General features: G+C 39.6%; 1 protein-coding gene across 3 annotated transcripts in view; it reads left to right on the top strand.

Moving 5' to 3' along the window:
- Positions 1–17,924, top strand: part of LOC129777798 (metastasis-associated protein MTA3) — a 174,618-nt gene that overhangs the window by 117,788 nt on the left and 38,906 nt on the right. The window contains exon 2 of one of the 3 annotated variants that reach the window (XM_055784300.1): positions 16,730–17,813. The exons of the other annotated variants lie outside the window; for them this stretch is intronic. The gene's annotated coding sequence lies outside the window, so the exon portion shown is untranslated. The remainder of the gene's footprint in view (positions 1–16,729; positions 17,814–17,924) is intronic. 3 annotated transcript variants of the gene reach the window in all.

Genomic DNA, 17,924 nt, shown 5'->3' with positions numbered 1-17,924 from the left:
TTAACTTTATTTCATATAAACGTGACCTGTTTTCTGATTTGGTACCCTTAATGAAAGATGTAGTTCTACGTCAACAGGTTTGACTTTTACAAAGAGCACGTTACACCTTGCATACCGAGGTATGCGTTAGTTATTGAATCAATGAATTTGTCGATGAGATCTATCGTTTAAAATCCTTTATTCAACCTAGTTTGGGCGGAAACTGAATCAATAATCTACAAAAAGAATCAGCATCATCTCTGGTCAATGGGTCCATCAAATGATTTGGGTATAAAACTTTCCCCAACTCTATCCGATTTCTCACTAGCAATCGGGGGACGACCTCTTCAGCTCTGTTCTTATCTCTGATCCACCCGGAACGATGACGAGGAATAACCCAAACCCAAACCCAAACCAAACTTATGCCGACCGGCTAAAACGGGTGTAAAAGGAAAGAAAGGATACATAGTACTGCACGCACACACACACACTCTCTCACGATAAAACCAACCACGCCACGGAAAAATTGAATAGAGCCAGAAGCGAAATGAAAATTTGTGTTAGGTTATTTTGTTTTCCCTCACCCAACCCACTGATTAACCGAATACCATGGATCGACCAACCGCTCGCCCGCTTGCCCGCCCGCCCGACCAACGGAGCAAGAGCTACGGTGCGCGATTGTCGGGGCGTACTTTTGGTTCAACACTCCACCACCCTCTTTTCCGCTCTTCCGCACAACACGCCGGTTGCTGTCCGTTGACTTTACACCCATACAATGAATCAACCGATTTTCGCAAAAGCGCCCACCTATCAACTCCACGGGGGGTTGTAGATTTTCCTTCATTTCAGTTACTCATTTTTTGCCGCACTATATTTTCCGGTTACCCTGACCCGTAACATTCCCATATACCGCTCTCTGGTAGCGTTGGATGGAACATACTTTTTCTTTGCAGATTATTGGCTTCACGCAAGGTCTCAAAAGTTTGGTTCTATATGTTATGACTAATAATTTGGTCAGTACATCCGATGGGTGCTTTTCTTTTCTATCAATCGACTTTGAAGTAGATTAAAGCTCACACACACACATACACATGCACGAAGCGATCCTTTTTCAGTCAGTGCATCACATGCCCACCGAGAATCTGCCACAAGTAAGGCACAATGCCAAAGACGATAAGAGGAGAAAGTGTGGTCCCTCGGCGGGTGAAATTCAATCCCATGTTGCACATTACCACGAAAAGGGAAGCTGTAGAAAAGCGCGATAGGAAGAATAACCACATACACACACACACATACACGCGCAAACACATTTTCCTAGACCCGAAAATTTACCGTGCCGAAGCTTTTTCTACCTTCTCGTTCCACTTTATTATAATTTAACTTTATTCTCTCTACCACCACCCTTCGGAAAGTCACCATCACCTTTCCTTTGCTCCGTCGAGTTCTACAAATGTCGGTCTTCCTCTGGATCTGTGTGTTCCACACGTTTTGAATTTACACCGGAAGAAAAAAAAAACAAGTTATACTTTTCGATGTGTATCCTTTCTGTCGCTGGTAGTGAACCTGATTGTATATGTGCGTAACTGTTCGCGCTGGGTGTTATAATTCTCGTGTTGGTTCCGCGTTTTGGATTGAAAATTCTCCGTTTTTCAATCCTGCCCTCCTTCTTGGGGTGGTGGTAATTTGGATGGAAAATTTGTAGACTGCTGCGTTCAAGCTTCTTTTCAAGCATTTCTCCATAACCGAGATCTATTTCATTTTGGCAGGTGGTTTCGTCGGGAGATGAGAGTTTGGTTTTGACATGATTATGACCTACTTCATCGATTTGTGGCCGATTAGAAGAATAGCCCAAATAGTTCAAATAGAAGATGGATTAGACAACAACAACTGGGAAACATTTACGGATGTTGGATTTTGAGCTTTGTTCGTCAAGGTCATACATCAGCATCACTTTTTGTGTTCAAAATTTCAGCGAAGAAGAATACTCGTAATTACTTCTTCGCAGCTGATACACCGCGGTCATGGACGACTATATATTTGTTCCACCACCACCATTGTTCCACATTTCTATTAATACACGCAACACTATGGTAATCATTTCAATCTACCTTTGACAACACAAAAAAATAGCAATGTATGCGTGTGATGCAAAAATGCATTTGACCCTCCGAAGTGATTTCGTTCTCGAGCCGCATATCGTGTGAAACATCAACAATAGGAAAAACTGCTGACTGCTCACTGGCTGTAGCCCAATTAAACTAAAACTCAATTGATCCTTTTTTTTCTATTATGGTGGCTTGGAAGTATCATTTTCACTCGCATCTATCCTCTATTCTCTCAACCAGGGTCCAACATTGTCGAAGACGAAACATGAAAATCGCAAAAAATCATTTCTAATTAACTGCCGATGGCTTCATAGTCCTCTGACTATCCTCAGTTGAAGATGACTTTGTCGATCCCTGCTCTCGACCACTGGGTCAGTAAACGGCTGCTCAAGCTTTTGGCCTCCTATCTTCTAGCATAAAAAGTTGCAATTTTTGCAGCGATTTTCGCGCGACTGATTATTCAATTTTTGTAGTTTTTTAATAATAGAAAAACATGAAAAAGTTGTTCGCAAAACTTTATCCCTGTAAAAGTACCCATCTTTCGATATATGAATGACTGCTTACAAATTGTATGAATATCAATTTTTTCAGAATTAAAAAACATGTTTTCGAGATAAATTAATTACTATTAATGCTCAACTCGTAACATTTTTATGTATAAATTATCGCGATATACATGTTCCGAAAACTTTTTTCAATTTAGAAACTTGTCGAAAGCGAGAATTTACACACAAAAATGTTACGAATAAAACATTGTTTTTTTTCAGGAGTCTTCATACAAAAATTCCTTATATTCCAGAAGCAACAAATCATAGAAAGTTTACGTCTTCGACAAAAGTTCATATTTTAATGAGATCTAAACTTTGTCGAATACACTATATCGCTATCTTGACTTTGAACAATGTTAAGATTAGTTGTAATTTTTTCAAAGAAAGCATGAAAAAGTTGTTTTTAGAAAAAAAATTTCTCTGTAAAAGTGACCATCTTCCGATGTATGGATGACTTGTTGGAAATTGGGACGGCTATTCTCATAATTGAGAATTTAAAAAAATACGTTTTTGAGAAAAATGAGTTCATTTTTAATTATTTTTTTTAATTATTTAATTAATTAAATTAAAATTAAATTAATTAAATTAAAATTAAATTAATTAAATTTTTTAATTAATTTTATCCTTTAAAATTTTTTTTTCACCGATTTTTTTCTATTTTTTTGCATTTTTTTAATGAAAATTTAAACAAGTTCCTACATTTCATTTCATCAATTGTAATTTTTGTAAATGTGATCATTTCAAGTTATATTTTTTTTGTAAAAAATTTAGAATTTTTTTAGTCCTTTTCAAAAAGTAGTCTAATTCCTTTCGAGTATGCAAAGTTGCTTAACTTTTTGTGGTCGTTTGTCTGCTCACAGCCACCATACCTTTTTTACCCTTCTGGTCGTTCGTCTGCTCTCAGCCACCACAGCAAGAAACCATGCTAATCTAATATTTTACTCAACCAAGTATCAGTTTATGCTTGATGTCTAGTGAAACTGTTCACGAATCATTGCGGTGCTCATATGAGTAATCAATAACGGTACTCAGTATCAAACAAAGTAGTCATCCACACAAAACAACACACAGTGCGTTGAATGCATAGGAATGTGGGACAAAAATCATAACAGCAAAACTTAGCCATTGTAACACTTTGGTGTGATGGAAAAGATTGTTCATAAGTATCAGAACTACTGTTTACATAAATGTCTCATGTTATTTCAAGAATCGCATAAGTGTCCCAAGCGATAAAATCTTTTTTCATCTGAAGTGAAAAATTTTGATCATTTCGGATACACAGAAATTATTATTTGAGTAACTACTGGTTTAGATTATGTTGAAGTGGTTGTTTTTAAAGAGTAGAATAATTGTTTGCATAAGTGTCATCTGAATAATCTCATGAAACAAAGTATTGTTTGTTAAAATTGAAAGGTTCTGAACTTTTCGAATATATATTGATGGAATCTTTTACACATTTATTGCATCAATGGCAAAAGTGTCTCATATTCAAAGGATAATAAAAATAAAATTATGTATTAATTAAAAATAATGTATTAATTATACTCTTGAAAACTGTTTCGAAAGATTTCACACGAATAAAACTAAAAATATAAGTTTAATATAACAAACATCACATTAAAACACATTGTCAAGTTAATACATTTATATGGTTCCCAGAAAAAAATAAAAAATATTTATTTTTCATAATCTTGCATGTATCACTGCTCTTTCAATGAAAAATAATTCCGACTAGTACGACACCCATGCCGAAATTCAATACGACCATAAAGGGTTAAATGACCCATGTGTTTTCACCTACAACGTTTCTCTGGTATTTGAGATGGTGCTGCCAACTCCTGAGACGAGTTGGCATGAAATTCGTTTATTATTACAACAGTAAAACATATTATTATTCGCCCCAGAAAAAGCATAACTTTTAATAAAATTAATAATTTATAATAAATAGTTTTCACCTATTTTGTTTATTAACAAATGTTGTTTGTAATATAATATTGTTCTAAAAACTGGGTTAAAAATATACTTATAATAATAGACACCGTAAATGCAAAAAATAAAAGTGAACTATAACACTGACAGTAGTGACAGAAAAAAACTTTATCGCAATTTGAGTAGAAAATTAGCGTGGAAACCGGCAAAGCTTCAATCATTATTTTTGCTGGTAGATGCATTCCATAAACAATACTCAGAAAGCATTTTAAGTTCGTTCTGATCAGACCGATCCAAAATAGCTTTTTTGAGCACTGTGAATATTACAATTTTTTTAAACTCGTGAATCTTTAGACTCGCTTCGGAATCGTTTTCATCGTTAGTATTTATGTTTTCTTAGGCGGCAACCAAATATCAGACCACCAAATCACAATCCAATCGTGTGAATTGGAATCGCATCAAATAAATTTGGTGTTATTCTCGGGTGCCACAATATTTACCCACCAGCGTAATGATATACTTCGCGCTGGAATTTACATATTTTCACCGACAATCAAATTACTTATTGTCAAGCTGCAGTAACTCTGCAGCTCTGTAGCAGCAGTTCGGATCGGGCGAAGGTTCATGCGTAGCTGACTCAAACCCCCCGAAAAGGACGCGGTCACATAACCGGAATCAGAGGCCCGTCGTTGTTGATGGCAAAGCTCGAGTTTGAACCCGAATTTTGCCTCCCAGCTGGTCGGGAGCTGTGCGACAGGACGCGTATTAGGCGGGTGGTGGTGGGAGATGATCCTGGGAATATGTGCACACGCAAAAGCCACCGTTGCAGCATCCTGGATGCAGCCACCACCACCACACTCGGTACAATACAACGAGTTCTGTTGCACTTTACACAGGTCTTAGTTACGAGGACGGCGACGTCAACGTACACACGCACGCATCCCCACGGCGCACTCTCGCACACACATAGAAGACTGTGTGCACATGAAGGTGCAGTTGCATGTGCGGTATGCAGTTTTGTGCATCTACCACCTCCCGGAATCGATCGATGTTGTGTTGTCCCCAGCTGTGGGCGTCTCAAAAGCAGGCATCGGATTCGACTGGGTGGGGGAGAGGATGTTATTTTCAACAACCCGCGAATAGTTTCGCAAGTGGGTTCTTCAGCGAATAGTTATCGTCGTGTATGGGGGTGGGATGCGACGAGTTGGCTGCCGGCAGCATAGGAGAGCATACCGGTTACAGAAGGTAGGGGAAGAACTTTGGTACGAATCGAAATACAGAGCGGCACCAACGCGAAAGCGTTTTTTATATTTTGATTGGACGCGTACTCTGCTGCTCATTGATCCGTGGCGAAATGCGTGTAGAAAGAGCACTGGTCTGTGGTACGGTCACTGTGTTCCTCACAAGTCCACGGTGGTTTTGAAAACCACGCGGTGGTGGATGGATCGGAGATTTAAAACTAGATGGGTTTACATTTCTAGTACCCCGCAATCGAGCCGTGTCCTTTTGGGCTATGTGCGTCGGAGCTGACTTGGGGCGAGAGACTTAGTGGGTGGTGGGGTGTTCTTTTTGGGATGGTGCACAGAATTCCAGCAAGCACATGGCGAAAGCCTGCTATAAATACGGATACAGAGAATATATTTTATACATGGTTCCGGCGAGTGTGTGTGGAGTGCATATATATTATTCCGAGCCGTACCGTCATCGTCGTACCAGACATGCGGAGGACATAAATACAATCTCTCGTTCGTTGAAGAGTACTGTTGCTACCACCGCCGCCACCATTCTCATTGCCGTCATACTCTGCACACGAATTTTCTTTTACCACCCGCAGCATATCTCCCCATAACCAACCGACCCAATTTTCCCCATCTTCAATTCCGTTGGAGCGTTAGTTAGCGTACGAAACGAGAAACATCAGCAGCAACACCATCCTATTCATCCCTCTATTCGATTCCATTATCATCACCGTCGAGTGGAAACACTCATACCCACGAACACAGAATCCATCCGCCGAGCGGGGGCGGGCGAAACTCCCTTCCGATGGATGGTTCGATGTCCTAGCCACCCAGACAAATCACCCCCTGAAAGCTAACGGAACACGACTTTTAGGTGGGTTCTATGCAACACCAATCCACCCCCACATTTTTCAGAACCAACCATGGTGGAGAATGATCAAACCACCCAAGAAAGCACCCACCCTCAAGTGTGTATCGACATTATCTACGCGATGGGTAAACTGCATCCAAATAACACAGCCCGCCCAGCGAGAATGCAACAGACGCGGTGTAAACTTGATTTTGAAATTGCCTTTTTTGTCTGTGTCGAAAGCCACTGGAGAATTTCTGCTGTAGAACAGCTTTGAAGAAAACCGCCATGGGTTTTCAGAGAGAATGAACTGTTATCGGAGGTCTAGTTCAATCGGTGAATGAGCTTCCCCAAGATATGTCCAAACACAGCCGAAATACACTCAACATAAGAATTTGTGATTTTAGTTATAACCATTCCTGTGAAATAATCCATGTCGTGTATAAAGTTGATCGGAATTACGGGGTCGGAAGCAAGTTGAAATTGTTCGTTTTTTTCAATAAGGTAAACACATTATTTTCAGGAGAAATTTTAAACATTAGGTAGGAGAAAAAGTTATCCATTCTCGATAGCTGGCTTTAGTAATCAATATCTCGTGTAATATCGATCGTAAAACTACAAGTATAAGATCGTTTGTATTTCACACTGAAAAAAAATCTCTTGTTGAGTTTTGTTTGTTTCATTCAATTATGAGTTACAGGGTGTTAACAATGGATGTCAACAAAGAGAAAATTCGGTACATTTTAAACTTTTTCTTTAATAATTGCGAAAATGCAAGCCAGACCGCTGAAACTGTGAATGGTGTTTATGGTGCCGATATTGCAACAGAAAAATACGTGCAACTTAATTTATTATTATTTTTTTTAGTACAATTAAGATCCATACTGTCAAAAATGGCCCGTTTGAGGCTTGCGATTGACCAGAAACGTTCAGAATTGGCCAACAGAAGAGGTGTTGTGTTCCAACAGGACAACGCAAGGCCAATAATTTCGATAACTTGATTGGGATGTTTGAAGACATCCATCATATAGTCCGGACCTGCCACCAAGCGATTACCACCTTTTCCTCGCATTGTAAAATTTCTAGAGTGATAAGAAATTGGGGTCAAGAGATGATTGTAAAAATCTATTGCTAGAGTTTTTCACAAATAAGAACCAAGTCCTCTATGATGGAGGCATTATGCAGCAACCTGTAGAATGGCAATAAATTTTACAACAAAACGGTGCATATTTGGCCCAAATCGGACAATCCGAAGCGAAATAAAAAGAATTTTGAATTTCACCTAAAAATAATGGATTACTTTATCCCCAACCTTATATATTATTTGAAGTAATCGCCGTTTGATGACTGCAAAGTTTATCATTTATTGTCTATAGCGATCTGTATTCACTGTTTCACCTCGTTCTAAGTGGCCATGCCCTCCTGGGCCCACCACAAACAGAGCATCTCCTTTCGGCCGAAGTGATTTGGCCATGATTTTTTCGCTGAGAGTTCTCGAAATAAATCCACCTTCTTCCAGTGATAATCCGACGCAAAACTGACTTCCTTTGGTGCTGTTGAAAAAGCACTTCTAAAAATGGTTTTACTCACTCAATTTGTATGGTACCCATTTTCCGAGCTTCTGGATCTTTTCCATGGCTTTCAAACGATGCCAATGCTGTTCTGAACAGAATCCGTTGAACGGGCAATTTTTGCTGTGTTTAGGTTGGGTTTGCATCCAACAACTTCTGCAATTCCTCGTCTTCAATTCGTTTCGCTGCACCAGGATGATTGCTGTCCTTCAGATCGAAATTTGCAAACGTTGTGCTTCGACCGCTTTTCTCTTCAAATAAAACAAACAAAAGCAGCGAATCCCTCACTTTCCTTGCCTTCGCGGGTCGGTTGTTTCACTTTTCTTCCGCTACCAGTTTCCCCGCTGAGTCGTCTGGGTCCCCTTGAACAATTCTACCACACCGGAAACACTTCTTGTTTGGAAGCCATTCGCTAACCACTTGACAGATTGTGACAAAATTTTCCAAATATAAACGTTACACTAGTTTCACTCAAAAGAAGGTTTTTATACACAAAGTTTTATACACAAAAGAAAGTATTGCATTTTTCAGTATAGTCATTAAGACAGCAGCTTTTGTTCAAAATTATTATCCATGCGTCGTTTTTTCGCTAGAGGTGCCGTTCACTGGATTGGTCATGGATTGCACAGTATTTGGTTGTCAGCGAGAACATGCTCCAACTACTACAGAATCGTAACTGAGTGGATTTCCGTTCCTATCTGAACTTATTTTTTAAAAGACTAGCCCCAAGGTCATTCTCCTTGAAAGTGGATTACCGATTTATTTGATTTCAATAGCTTGTTTTCGAAGCAATTCTTAAGCTATTGAAACAAGTTTTCGGGACAATAATTAACAAGCATATAACTCTTAGTTTTATTTTTTATTTTTCTAATAAAGTGATAATTATATCACTTCTTTTAGCCGGAAATACCCATCGTAAATAATACCCCCTTCCCCGACAATTAGAATCATCGATCGATTGCGGCATTCGTCGAAACTGGACAATAGAATTACTACTTCCACCAAAAAATGCGGTTTCTTTGATTTGGTGAAATGTTTTCTACCCCATGTTAAACATTTCGTATTCTCGGCTATCGAATCTTCACCGAATTATCATCGATCCATCGATTCCAGCGGCAGGAAAGAAACGGGAGAGAAAAGAGTGCTTAGGCGAGCATGTGAGACCATTCCGCAGTAACCTCGCAATTATAACTAAATGAATTTCCGAGCGGGCGCCAGCTTATATACAGATTTGTGTGATTGATTTCAATAGCGTGTTTCCAAAGGAATTTTCAAGCTATTGAAGCGAGTTTTCGGGTCAATAGTTAACAGGCACATAACTCGGATAAAGTGATCAGGATATCACGTCGTTTGGCCGACCAAGAAATATTACGCTCAAAACCTTGCACATCCAACATAGCGCTCTTGTCTGCGAGACTTACACTCTAGTACAGAAAATTACAGAAATTATTTTTGTTTTACTCCCCATATAGACCTGTTAGAGGTAGTACTACGTGAAAAACAAATTATAAACCATAAGGTGTAGGACAACCTTCTGAAAACCATGGTAATAGTGTTTTCCTATACCAGGTGTGCGAGTTGAAATTGTCCTATTGATATTTTATATGTTGCAAGCATATAGGAAAAAATTCAAGATTTTGAATGCTTATGACTCCAGCATTTCTTTCAAAAATGTTTGCATCAACTGATAGAATATTTCAACGCATCTATCACAATGAATAACATTTAACTTGCTTGAGATAAACACTTGAATAATTGTGAAATGTCAGGCATTATCCAAACGCGCTAAATGCCACGTTTTGATTGGTCCAATTTGTGCTCCCTAAATGATTCTGACCAAAAGGAGAAACTAGAGTAACACCAGAATATAATTTGAACACAAGCGAAACATTGCATCGTAAGCCACTCCCCTTGTGATTCTACCGTCAGTGAAATCAAATAAATTTGACAGTTGCTTTCTGAAAAAATAATTAATTTTCTAACCGCGAAACAGAGCTCATACGCTAAGGCCACCGTTTAGCATAATCACGAACAGGACTCGGTAAAGTCATCTTCAACTGAGGATAGTCAGAAGACTATGAAGAAATTCACCCTTGTATTCAATTGGAAATCAGCTTTTGGCTTCTGCCAGCAGTTTCTCCGTCAACATGACTCAACAGTCATTCGGGTGTTTAGTTGCTCTCTCACTCTACGACTCGACTATTTCATCTCATTTTTTCCCGTCGAATGGACTTCATTGTAATTCGAAGTGACTCCCCTCAAAATGAATTCGTTTCTCTCTCTCTCATGTATCCCGTATGCTTATAGTAGATGTTTTAGTTCAACGTGGTTTGACATACACTACAGGTGAGCTAGTTTTTTTTGTATTGTACACGAAAATTATTCACACGTATAAAATAGCGTGCAGTGTGTGTGTGCGCTCTTTTGCACGATATTTACTAATACTAACGCGAGGACCTTTATAGCATACCTGATAACTGTCTTACTTCGTTGGTTTTAGTTCAGAGGCAGATTTGTATTTATTAGTCACTTCAATTTGAGAAACTATTTGCTAGAATATTTCATCACTCATCCCCGCTCTTAACGCTCGCCAATTTATGTCTAGTCAATTCAAGGCATATGAGGGCAAATACCCGTGGCCGAGTGGTTAGCGTCTCACATTATCATGCCGGGTGTTCGGGTTCGATTCCCGTTCTGGCCGGAGGATTTTTCGTCAAAGAAATTTCCTCCGACTTGCACTGTGGTCACGCGTATTCTAGAGCTTGTCCCTCGGAATACATTCAAGGCGTGTTATTTGGCTTAAGAAATCTCAACTAAGTATTAATGAATGAGGCTAGTTAATGCATATGTTGAGACGGCAAAAGTTCCACAGGGAACGTTAACGCCATTCAAGAAGAAGAGGGCAAATACCGAAAAAGTCCTAGTCGAAGCGAAGCTACTGAGAGGAGAGTCGATTTTCATTTTTCATCTTCGAAGATTCCGGGCCCTGATCACGAATATCATCATCAGCAGCGGGTAGCAGTAGCAGCAGCCAACGGGTTATCATTTTCATGCCATACAACGGACAGCCGTCAGCTGTCCGTTGTGCCATTGAAGAAGAAGAAGACATAGAAAATCGACTTGGGTATTCGATCCAAATTATTTAAATTTAATATTTTTGTAAGTTGGAAAAAAGCGCAGACTTTCACTTCGAACCTCCTTGGTGGTTCCTATTCTTTGAGAATGAACTGACATATCATCTGTATCGTATGATCTGTTATCGGGAACTGTTTCCCTGCACGACGTTAACTGACCAAGAGAATAGTGTTGGATCCGCAAGTATCACAAGCGAAAAGGACCTTTTTCTATCAAATATACTCTCATATGATTAACTTTGTTCGTTTAATAATTTTTCTTGGCTTGTGTTTTCGTTTAGATTTTACTCCATTAATTAATCTCTATAAACCTAGGGACTCGGAACCAGATCGATTGAGTAAGATGCATGCTCGTTTGATTCTGTTCAAATATTTCACCGATTCTACGAACTACGCCTAGTCGCGGTAACAACACACTGAAGCAAAGCAACGCCAACAGCAGGTTCGGAATTGATTTTTGCTGCGACTTTATTGTGTTGACATCTGTTCATTGTGACAGGATACACACGAACACATACTGTATTCATCCCCTGCTTAGCCAAAAGATGGCGCAAAGCGGGCGCTTCTCTCCTTCCCTGTTTCTTGTGCAGGAAGGAAGTACTGTGCGTGCAATGAATAATTCATGATCCGGTTCAAGCTGCGGATAGCCCCGGCTGGAACCGACCAGGTTATGCTCCTCCTGCGTCTTGCACTATACCACATTTTCGAGGCACATACAACGTAACGCATTTTGCTGCCGCGCACCAACCAATCTAGGGCCAAATTCAATTTTCTCCCATTCGGGTGGAAAGTTAGCCAAAGCTAGACTTGACACACTTGGTGTTGCTAGGGTGGGTGGATAGTAGCAGGTTATACGGCAGATGGGATTAGAAAATCTGATTAGAATTATCGAATGCTGGGTTAATATACTGGTCACAATGTTATCACAAAATGTGTTATGGTTCTGAAACCCTGAAAAATGGAAGGTGAATCGAGTTATGGAATTTGAAATGATGTAATGCTGAGCTATTCTAACTTTATTTTATGGCGAATTTCATGCCAACTCGTCTTAGGAGCGCCATCTTAGATTGCGGAGAAATTTTGAACAGATACAACCTATAAAACGGATACCTACAAAATGTTGGTTGAAGAATGAAATGTAAGAAAGTTTAAGTGTTTCAATTTTCATTAAAAATATCATACAAAAACACTGAAAATAATAGTTTGAAAATAAAGATTTATTTTTATCAAGAACGATTTTTTTGAATTTATAAAAAATATATGAATAGCACATACAATAACCAACAAGGAACCCTCAATCGAAGATCACTTGAACAAGTGTATTGAAGGAACAGCGAGATTGAACCACCAGTGAGTTAGAAGAACGTATCCTGGTAATGTCAGAATCGACAATTTGGCAAAATATTCTCATTAAAAAGCCATACTCAATCTCCGGGTATAACTACAAATTACTACTTATTTTGACGCTTGTCAAATACTCACAATAGCTTGCTCCAACAGTTCGTCCACTGACCCCAGGATCCTCGGAAATTTCGATCACGATTTGACCTCGCGCTCGCTTCCAGCCCACGATTCCAAATGTTGATTTGATTATTGGCTTTCATTTCCTCCCAACCTTTAATTTGGAGCAATTTTCTAATTCCACAAGAAAATGGATTACCAGACCGCACCACCACCGTCGTAACGCGAGAAAGTCGAAAAAAATGGAAGCTCATTCGTTACCTACCACAGCGAAGTGGTCTGCGCTTGGAAGCTTCGCATAGACGGAGGCAGGAAGCATCCACTCAGCAAAAGGCAAATTTTCCGTTATAATGAAATATAAATCATGTTTTGTTTGCTTTTAATTACCGAAGCTGTGCGCCCTCACTCTGTTGCCTTCGTAATCTTTGTCCATCCGTTCGTTCGGAACGTCGTGTTCGATACCGAGAGGAGAGCTGCATTACGAACGTACGATCCTTGGCAGCCCGCGTTACGCTCTCAATTACAACAGCGCCATTGCGATTTTTCGGTACGCGTAGGAATAGCGAGCAGGTATTCTATGCTTGTGGCAACAACGATAGAAAAAAAACCACAGATGGATGGACGAATGGATAGATTCAATTCTAACTACCGGTGATTATCATGACATAGAAAACACACATACTTTGATGGGAACTCGATTAGAAAGCCAAATGGATGGTCTTTCAGATTTTGATTAAGAACTGGGCTTTGAGTAGTGGAAATTGCAACAAAAAAACTGCAGATGTTTTGATTTGTTGTGTGAAATTATTTATAAACCTCCACAATGGATATCACATGACAGAAACGACAACATTCGAAGGACATCAATTTTTTGATAGAATATACAGAAAACGAATTGTTTACGTCAGATTGCACCACTTACGAAAAATTCCACGTGATCTGACCTGGCCGCCAACCGCCCCTCTCCATTTTGTTTTCTGAAATATCCTACATGAGGTAACGCCTTAAACTATGATTTACATTGTCATATGATCAATATACATTGTGACTGATTTTGACGTAGGACTACGTCTTTAACTAAGGTTGCCAAAACAGAAAACAGGTCACGTTTTTAAGAAATAAAGTTAACGTTCATAACAATTTTTGCTGCGAACGGATTTCGACGATTTGCAGACCAAACGAATCGAAGATTCCCTAAGGTTTATTTGATATGCTGAACATTACAATCCCCTGGCGCGTAAATGGTTTGATTTAATGAAAATATTAAAAGCATTTCCGTTTTCGCAAACATTTGCTCTGCTCATTCATGTACTTACCCACCCGTGCCGTCAATGAGGAGCAACTTATGTAGTCGCGCTAATATAAACAACGAAGGAAATATTTTCTGGGGTATGAAGAGTGGATCTCTGCTGATAAAATTTTTCAGTCTCATTCTATACTCAAAGCAAAGAACATCGCTGGTTCTGCCTTGTTTTGCGTCATCACATGTCTTCGTTTTCCCTGTCGACGCGACCAAATTGCTCACTTCCTGGCGCTTGACCGCCTGGTCCTGACACCATGGCGGTCAAGTTCTGAGCCACACAATTTAGTGCCATCGTCGGTTCACCATGAAAACAAATGTCGTTCTGGAATTTCGTGTGCGATTTGGTTTCGCGTGCCAGTAGGGGGTCTCCGCCAAAGGTGACAGCTTCACAAACCGAGGCGAGTAATAACACAAAGAGTATGTTTTTTTAGAAGAGCGCCGAACGCAAAAATGTGGGCTTTCGGTTTACTGTACCTGTGTATCGGTCTGTTTGCATGCTATGTTGGACGCTTGATTGGTGGGGCAACCTATGCAGCCGCGATAATATGAACAAGGAAGAGAGATGCCGAGATATGTATGATATGTAGTACAACAAATAGGGGAAATCCTGAAGGACGTTTAAATGAAAATTGGTTTTCTTAGGGGGACGGTCTTTTCACTTTTTTTCAAAAATTCATAACATTTGAACTACTGGACGGATTGAGATGATCGACATCTCAAATTGAAGGCAATGAGCTAGACTTAAAATATTACCCTTGCGATTTTGGATTTTGGATTTGGATTTCGATTTTCATGAGAATGACACGATATTTTTCATGATCATACGCAGAATAGAAACTGAGGGCGCCATTTCACGGTGAAAACGAAATAAAGTCTATAAAACCTTGCATAAAATTCATTTCGTTTTTATGGTGATGTGGCAATTTTTCATGGCTGTTCCATGCGAAAGCAGAACAGAAACTGATGCTATTGGATGGCATCACGGGAACACCAAGCCGAATGCGTAAATGGGTGCGAATATTCCTTCGCTCGAACGCATTCACACGCAAATATTTTTTTATGACTGTTCCATGCGAAAGCAGAACAGAAACTGATGCGAGTGAAAGTACTCGCGCCTTGCGTGTGTCCGCTATGGTTTCTCAAACACTAATGCAAGCGGGCAAAACAAATCACAGCTTGCATGTATTCGCTATGACGGTTTCTCCAGGTGCCTAGATTTTGCGTCCGTGTTCGGGAACACATTGCGATCACCAATCATCATCAATGAGCAAGATTGTTATGATTTCAATAGCTTGCTTTCAAAGCAATTTTTAAGCTATTTGGATTTGGATTTTTTGGACCAATAAATGACAATCATATAATTCGTTGACATTTTATCTTTCGGATGAAGTGATTATTATTCCATTCCATTCAGCCGGTAAAAGGCTATGAACGTTCAAAACCTTGCAGTCCAGCGTCACTCTCTCGTTTTCGAAGCTTTGAATTTACACCCCGGTACAGAAATGAAAGACGTAGTCCTACGTCAGAAAACAATTTTTAGAAAAAAGAGAAAAAGATGATTTTTTGGACCACCTTAACCCCTTCCCGTACGATTTAATTTTCAAAAGAGCGGACCAAATGCAAACGCTTCGATGGGTCACGCATCGAGTAATTTCACTACTCTGCTGAGCGTCTTAGCGCCTTGTGATATGCAAGCACGCCACGAGAGAGACTCGATATTGTACGTTTTGGCACAATCATTCCATATCGAGTGAGACTCGATGTTGTACGTGAAGGGTTAAAATGAAAATGGCCAACCCTAATAGAACAATAGAAACACGGGTGTAATATTTTGAGATAAGGAACAAAACTATAACTTTATATGTATCAAATGCGAAGAAGTTCACGGATACAGCGTTCGCGATAAATTTTCGATGCATTGACGTGAGAAAACAAATTGCAACATATGTCTAGCTTGTGTATTGTTCTTGCGAGGGTGTAGTCCTACATTAACAATTCAGTCGTGTCTCGGACACAACCCCCGATATGTTTTTTGTAAGGAAGTACAGAAAAACTCCGATTATCCGCGAGCGGATGATTTGCGAAAGTGGCTTCCATGATAAATCTATAGGCCTTCCCGAAATTTGTCAGTGAGTGGTAAGCTCATGCTCTTTTGTTTTGGTCGTGCCCTTCACATGATCTGTTCGCTGGTCTACAAGAGCTTACAGATGGATAGCTTAATGATTTTTGTATTAATAACACATAGTTGTCATACTGAGTTTTTTTTTGTTCGTGTTTGCATCTTATTATCAATCCATTATTGCGTTATCCGTGATTTTAATCATTCGCGGTTATCTTACCGACAATTCCGCGGATAATCGGGGTTCTACTGTATTTTTATATTCATGAAATATTCATGAGATTTTATCTCCAGTAAATTCCAGTACTTTTGTATTCCAAATTTCACATCGCAGATGTATATTTCGGTGTAAGGGATTCTGAATACGACTTTCGAATTCCAAACTATGGCACACTAGGACTTGAAATTTTTCAGAGATTTCTGTGTTATTTTTTTCAACATTTTTTAATTTAATAACTATTAAAAGCAAGCATTTTCACATTTCGATTTCAGATAATGAAAGTACAGATTCGCCCAGAGGCACCGGATGCAATTCCAAGAGCTTCTACGGAATGTTTCCATCAAAGCAATTCGGAAGATATCATCTACCGCCTATTAATACCTATTCACCTGTAATAAATGTGGTACATGGCGCTACTCTTCAATGAAAAAAATTCCATCGTTAAATCAATCGATGGCAAAGACCTTGAAACATGCGATCCCGCTCGATATCTTCTCGTGTGTTCATAGGGGCGTGATGAAGTTACTCATCGAATTCATCAAGAAAAAAATCCCAACTGCCTTCGTTATGATAGCAGCTAACCAGCTTGAGTTGTGGTTCCTATACCCGCAAATGGTCTTCCACTACCGTTCATCGATACTTCATGCACCGCTTCGGGGTGGCAGAAATTTTTATTGCCCAATAACGTCTTGTTATGTTGCTTTTTATGGCCGATAATAACTGACGACAGGATTTTTTGTCGCTGAAAGGCGTGAAATGGAAAACAAAATATACAAACATAAACCTGTTGAGCGTATATTACATAATTGTAATGGTTGAGGGAGCAACCGATTTGTGATGCGCACGATTCTCGAGGGAAAGTTTTCTCAGTCTAGGAGGAGGATCTCAGCTTGTTGAAACCTGCTTGAAGTGAATGAACTTTATTCGCGGCTGAGCAGGTCGTGATCACAACGAGTGCCGCAAAAACCGGTAACCGTTGCCGCACGGCTGAAGTCAATGAATCAATGGTCAAAACTGGCTCAACCAACTGCAGGAGAGAGGGGTGCACACAAAACCCTCGCTGCTATACATTGAAGAAGAGAGGCTCAATGGTTGTTGTGAAGTGTAAACTCCGCCACATTCTGAAGCAAATCGCGTTCTTATCAATATCCCGATACTTGGAATCCATTTGGTCGTGTGTTTCCACTTCTTCGTTTCTGAAGAAGAACCTTTCCGAGAATAAATACAGAAAGTGTAACAATTCTAATTTGGTGAAAAAAATTCTCTTGTTTTCTTTCCAGGTAAGCGACTTTTTATGCTTGAACACGAAGGAGGGGACGGTAGGAGGCATGCTTGGCTGTCTGTGCGCCGGATAAGGCAAGCATAATAGTTGCATGATATCATTTTTTTCTTTTTGCCATACCTTAGAGTGGTTTTGAAGATGGTCTAAAACGATTCTCTAGTGGAAGTTTCAAACTATGATCGATG

The sequence above is a fragment of the Toxorhynchites rutilus genome, chromosome 1 (genome assembly GCF_029784135.1).
Source record: "Toxorhynchites rutilus septentrionalis strain SRP chromosome 1, ASM2978413v1, whole genome shotgun sequence".
In the NCBI taxonomy this organism is placed as follows: Eukaryota; Metazoa; Arthropoda; class Insecta; order Diptera; family Culicidae; genus Toxorhynchites; species Toxorhynchites rutilus.
This window is presented reverse-complemented; position numbering and strand designations above follow the sequence as displayed.